At 37.0% G+C, this 6782-nt stretch overlaps 2 long non-coding RNA genes across 2 annotated transcripts; one reads left to right on the plus strand and one right to left on the minus strand.

Moving 5' to 3' along the window:
* Positions 1–1437: 1437 nt before the first annotated feature.
* On the plus strand, positions 1438–2846 carry LOC105669611 (uncharacterized). The gene is made up of 3 exons (XR_001100297.2): positions 1438–1630; positions 1762–1850; positions 2575–2846. It is a non-coding gene; the product is annotated as an uncharacterized lncRNA (long non-coding RNA).
* On the minus strand, positions 2680–6765 carry LOC137000355 (uncharacterized). Its single transcript, XR_010890613.1, has 2 exons — positions 3463–6765; positions 2680–2959 (listed from the first exon to the last, which is right to left on the minus strand). It is a non-coding gene; the product is annotated as an uncharacterized lncRNA (long non-coding RNA).
* Between the last annotated feature and the right edge of the window lie 17 nt (positions 6766–6782).

Genomic DNA, 6782 nt, shown 5'->3' on the forward strand with positions numbered 1-6782 from the left:
TTATTCACAATGAACGCGTCGCCGTAAGGAGACAAAAAGTAATAGTAGAAAATAATGGCTTAGTTTACACTGATTGTTTAGTATGCGTATCAAGTACTAAATCTGCTTCTTTGATTCATATAGATTTTACACTAAACGATTTATATCTATCGGAGAAGCAGATTTAGTACTTGGTACGCGTACTAAACAATCGATGTAAACTAAGCCAATAATTTAATAATAGTATTAAATAATAATTTGGAACTTACGAATATTGTTACATTTTCTGTGACCTGTCTCATAACAAATGCGCGCGATCTGAGATTTCGTACAAAGGAAGAATCTTTTGTCTCTAGAATGTCAAGCAACAGAACCGATGCGTCACGCAAGGAATCGCGCGGCACATGATGCGATAAAATGGGATGTTTTGATTGGTTAATTCGTGACGCGGCGGATAACGCGACGCATGACGCGCTTAGTGGGAATTCGACCTAAGAAAATAAATTGGATCAATCCTTAAGGCCATCACACACAAAATGACATAACTGCATATGCATAGCATAAGACCGTCTCGACCAATGAACATCTAGCATAAAGGCGCCATATTGATTTACATAGCATGCTTATTGGTCGAGACGGTCTTATGCTATGCATATGTAGTTATGTTATTTTGTGTGTGATGGCCTTTAGGGTGCAGTCCCATTGAGCACGGATCGGAATGACGGATCGGATTTCTCACCAGAATTCTAGTGAATTTTTGATCCTGCTATTTCTTCCGATCGGAACGCGTATTTCTGTCTGTTTAGCTTTCGATTAACATCCGGAACTGTCCGGAACGATGTTATGGCTGGTTTATGCTTCGGTCTTAAGCCGAGAGCACAAGCTTTTACATAAAGCATAACGCATAAGCATAAGGAAATTGATTGGTCTATATATAAGCATAAGCAAATGCATAAGGAAATGGACCAATCAATTTCCTTATGCTTATGCGTTATGCTTTATGCAAAAGTTTGTGCTCCGGCCTTTAATCTTAATCTTAGTCTTAAGCCGGGTCTACAATGAGTCGGTAGTCGGTAGTCGGAAATCGGAAGTCGTAAGTCTTATGGCCGGAGCACAGACTTTTGCATAAAGCATAACGCATAAGCATAAGGAAATTGATTGGTCCATTTCCTTATGCATTTGCTTATGCTTATATATAGACCAATCAATTTCCTTATGCTTATGCGTTATGCTTTATGTAAAAGCTTGTGCTCTCGGCTTTACTCCAGTATGTTATGGGTGCTTTTCATTTAGGGTGAAATCAGATGATACGGAAAAGAGCTGCGAAACGGAGAGTGCGTCATTGAGACAGCCAATCACAGCTATTTGAGTACGATTGTATTCCGCAAGTGATTGGCTGTCTCAATGACGCACTCTCCGTTCCGCAGCTCTTTTCCGTATCATCTGATTTCACCCTTATATAGCTCACTGAACAAGCGTAGAAAAACTGATCAACAGCAGTGCTACCAGTCGCCAGCCGTTCGTATTTGGGTTAGATAGGTTAGACGCGTATTCAACGGAAAGCACGGAAAGTAACTTCTTGGAGGAACTTGACTTTGATTTGGATATGGATTTTTCATCACCGGCTGACGTTAAACGAATGAATCTCCAAGTAACTCATAAGTTTACTGTGTTTATAAATTTTCTGTTATGATTGAACAAATCTAAATAAAAAAATGATTAAAATAATAATTGCGATCAACTTTTGACAATCATATTTACTTTCTCATTTTCACAATACAGGAGGCTCAAATATCGTCGATACAGAGAGACATAGAGTCGTTGGAGTTTGTGGACCAATGCAAAGAGTTCTCCAGCTGTCAGAAAATAAAGTGAGTGGTGATGCACACGAAGAACTGTAAGAGAAAGACCAATGATGGCTGTTCAATATGTAAACAATTTATTGCTTTTTGTTGTTATCGCACAAAACTCTGCCAAGAGACCAAGTGTTTTGTTCCATTCTGCTCAAACATAAAACATATGATAAGAAAGCAGCAATTGTGACAACGATTACAACTGGCACAGCTCAGATCAGTAGAATCATATTGTTACTTAAATGTAATACTAAAATATCAGAAAATTAAATTTTTTAATAATTAATTTGCATAAATTGACGATAATGAAACTAATAAATATTAATACAAAGTAAAATAATTTAATTATATTTTTAAAATTGCATTTTTATTTAAAAAAATAAAACTCAGGTTTGCAATATATTTATATGTCACTATTTAAAGATATAAAATTAGAATAGTGATATTTTCTACAAAGCATAGAAATCTTTTTATTTCAACATGTTTGCCATTTATCAATTGATAAAGCATTTTTAATGATAGGATTAAGATATCTATTTGCTACATTGAAATTAAGAAAATAATTCGCAATGTTTGGATCTATATGTGGAATTTCTTATCTGAGAATATCATTTATTTATTTCTTATAGTCTTTTCTTTTACCATTGCTTTATTTATCTGTCTACCTATAGTTATCTTTATCTATCTATATCTATTAGTATTTAGGAATTTTCATAAGTTTCAATTTTTGCGCTTGTTCTAGGGAACGCGAATAGCTGTGATGAACATAAGTTTGACTGGACCTGTAGTAGCCGTAATGCAGGCCAGCAAACCTCGAATGTCAGTATAATATCGGATTGAAGCTTAGTACATAAACACCTTATATGTTGTAGATTGTAAAGCAGGTTCCAAAGGAATCAGCGCGACAGCAAACAACAACAAACAACAACCAACAATAACAACAGCTGATATTTCCTTCTTTCCTTTTTTGATGACGAATGTAAGGGAATGTATCAGTAAACGAGATTACGAAAACTTTGTTTCTTATCCTAGAACAGCGATATCAGTGGCACAAAGGCTGTGCGAAAATAACATTTCTTCTCGCATGATGATTAAGATGCAAATGTGGATACGATTAGACTCATTTTCTGTAAAATTAAAAAAATTTTCTAGTAAGTTTCTCTAGATTGTAAAAATTAACGACAGTTACTTAGGGCCAAGCAAATTATTATGATCTCTATAAAGCTATAAATTTAAAAACCTGCTAAGTAAGTTTTAGATTCAAGCAAAGACTTTTCTTGTAATGTATCTTCAGCAATAGCTTATCTACTTTATGTGTAAAAATCCGCAGTTAGCTATAATCAGGGCATTGAATGTTCGATCTTGGGTTCGAATCTTACTGATCTTAATTAACCATAACGGGATCTGAACGTATCTTTTTTCTGAGACAATGCTTTTAAGTTTTTCATCAGCTTGTGCTACGATGATAATAAGCGTGTAAGTGACCGACGAGAACGCGGGAAGACGAGCAAAAACATTTTACTACATAATTAAAATTTCCTGATAAGGAGGCCCATATGTTCAAATAGCATTAATAAGTTTGCTTCGTATTTATGCTCTTCTTTACTGTCGTTTTTTTTTTACTACGTACACATTTGTTCATATGCTTCCGATGTTCTCGCTTTCAACGCAAAACATAGTAAGACTGATCGGCATTATCAGTTGCTGCATTGTGTGCAGAGGAAGAAGTGAATGTTTACAATCATGACTTGCTTTAGGATTAAATCCCTTGTGACAGTGATTTCATCCGATTGTCGATAGAAATTTCATTTCTCTATATTTCGCTGCAGACAGCTTGTGTCATATTATTTTTTTCTTTATTAAATTTTTTTTATTCAAAGAAAAAGAGAAGAGGAGTTAGGCAAACGTTTACGGTTCACTTCGCTCACGTACGTACATACGCGAGCATGTAATACCGCGACCGACCGAAAGAGAGATGGGTCGATGCACTGCGCGTGCACGCGAGACTAGACATAAATCGTAGGCCGCGAAACGACCGCGTGCGCGGTAACGATCGATTACACTTTTCCTGAATTCGTGCGGCGTAAAGAGGCAAGCGTGAACGCGATGGATATGGTACGATCAGCTCGAGCGACAGTTCTCCGTCCGAACTGTTATCGAGTTTTGAACAAAAACGAAGTTACGTAATAGCTATCGAACAATCCGTGCGATTATTTTTCCCCGCTTGCCGTGTACGCGGGGTTATCGATCACGCATTAAATCTTATATCGTTTGGAGCATCGATTTATTCTCGATCTGATGAAGATGGTTCATCAGTCTTCGCCGCACCTCCTTTCGCATGGTTTCTCGCGACATGTCTTTTTTCTCCGCGAGAGAGAGGGAGAAAGAGAGAAAGAGAGAGTAAGGCAGCGACTGTGGATGAGCAACGCACAGTGCTGCGTTCCTCTGCAAAGTATTGATATACAAAGAGAGCCGCTGTCACTGAAGCGGGTGGCTAAGCGGCTGCTGCCACGCCGTCATCAGATTCCCGTCCCATTTCCAAAGGCCTCTTTCCAGCCTCTTCACCCTCCGCCGCCGGAGCGTTCACCCGTTTCTTTCCTGCTCTCCTCGTCGTGGGCCGCGGTCGCCGCGCGCTACCACAACTGAGACAGTCGTCGTCGCGCGAGAACGAGACGCCAACAAGTTCACGCGCGATGCGTGCATCAGGTCGCGTGCCGTTCGCACCTCCATCTCGCGCGCGACTCCACGAACGGAGCCGAGCGTTCCGCGCAACGTGCCCTCTCCCCCCGTGTACACGGCTGGCCGTTCTTCCCGACTCGTCGATCGAGAGATCATCTTGGCCATCTTGCGACACATCTTAAATTTTTCTTCCTCGGGGCTATCAAGAATTCGAAAGACGTATCGTCTCATGTCGCCGCCACGTCCCACGGTCCCCGTGCTCGTATCGCTTACTGAGAGAGAAAGAGAGCGAACGCGCGCGAAAGACATCACATAGGGACGATGCGATGTATCACAGCGGCGAAAGTAATTCGAGATAAAAAACGACATGGCGCGTGCCGCACAATCCATTCGCGCTTACTTTCGCGACGATACTAATTCTATGTTTTGTTCGAATATGACATAACACAGAAAGCCACATGGAAATTATTTAAATCGATATATGAATGAACAGAATAGATTTAAGGAGATTTGGAGCTAAATAATTAATTATAATTAATGTAATTACAATTATTTTCATGCTTTTTTATTAATAATTTTCAATTAATCATTTATACGTATATAATTAACTTTTAATATTACACTTCGATGTTTGTTACATTTTAATCAGTTTGATATATCTTGTTAGTATATTTTAATCAATTTATCATCAAAATATATTTTTATTTTATGTAGCAATGAACTATATATTATAAAGATTTGTCATTCTCAGTAAGATAACTATTCTAAGGTGTTAAGGAGATTATTTTGAAATCCTTCAGTATATTGTGTATGGACTTCCAGTATGGATCTGACAGGTCTATTTCTCCCTCCCCCCCCCCCATCTCTTTCTTCCATGTCTTTTATACATTATTTAAAATTTAGAAAAATTAAAACTATTTCTATCTTTTTTAAGGATTATTAATAGAATATTTTTTTGTTTTTTTTTTTGTTTTTTTTTGTTTTATATTTCCTAATAGATAAGGATAATAATCCTTGATAGAGAATAATTTTTACTTTAGTATAAAATTCCAATATGCACATAAGGGATTCAGAGGAAAAGTGAATCAAGTCCATTTTTGTGAATTATTAGAAAACTGATTCTATAGTTAAGTTCTAAAGTTAAAGTTGTTCTAATTGTGTGCAACATGTACAGTCTTTCATAAATGCTACAGTTCCTTTTAACTTAAACATTTGCACTCACTTTTAAATCATTGAGTGAAAACTGTTCAGTTTTTTTTTCTAATTTATACATGGATTTAAAAAACAACTTGGCCCACTTTTTTCTAAATCCTCTAAATCATATCTATAATGGCTTTTCTTGATTAGAGTTTATTAATAGTATATCTTGATTTAATGTACTTATATGTATTATCATATAATGCATTATGATACATAAAAGTGGATATGATAATATTGATAACAAAGAGATACTTAACTGCTCTAAATCTTTAGCACAATTTTAAGAATCATAAATTTGCAAAAAGTTAATGTCACTTTATACTGTAATATGATGCTTCATGATATTACTACATATATTTATTTTCCCATTATCCTACATATTTTTTAAAATAATAGGAAAATAGAATTTTTACAGTAATTAGAAATAAATAGCACAAACATATAAATAGGTTACAATTTAATTCATGTCAATCAAGATGATAGAAAAGACAATTGTAGGCATAGATGCATTACAATACAGAGAAAATAATAAATGCTGTCGCAAAGTGTACACAACTACAACATAATTTTCATGCAACCCTTCTTCAGATTGCTTTCGAAAGATCAAAAGTAGCGAAAAGAAAAGATATTGATGTTATTTAAAAAAATTACTTCAATAGCTCCTGATTTTGTAAAAGTGGCAGGTATCACTTGTTTCTAAGGTATATCTTACCGATACGATAGATCACATCGATCTTTAAAATTGGCGTGAAATCCAGTCTCTAAAAGACATGAATCTAGCGATCACATCGGCACTGTTTGTCGAGAGAGATGAGGGATTTCTCGCGAGCTCGCTTCCAAGCGTCGAGTCGCTAACAGCCATATTCGCGATCAAGGCGCCACGGAAATGAGCGGTCAGCTTCAAAGGCTCCGAGTAGCGACGTGACTTTAGTCACTTGATGTCTTCACGTCGTCTGGCCAATCGCGAAGCGTTCGCGAGTCACGTGACCCAGTCGACCAATGGTCGGCGCGTTCTAGACTCACGGCCATTGTCGCCGAGTCTCTGACAAGCGTAGAAAAACTGATCAACAC

This window comes from Linepithema humile, chromosome 1 (genome assembly GCF_040581485.1).
Source record: "Linepithema humile isolate Giens D197 chromosome 1, Lhum_UNIL_v1.0, whole genome shotgun sequence".
Taxonomy (NCBI): Eukaryota; Metazoa; Arthropoda; class Insecta; order Hymenoptera; family Formicidae; genus Linepithema; species Linepithema humile.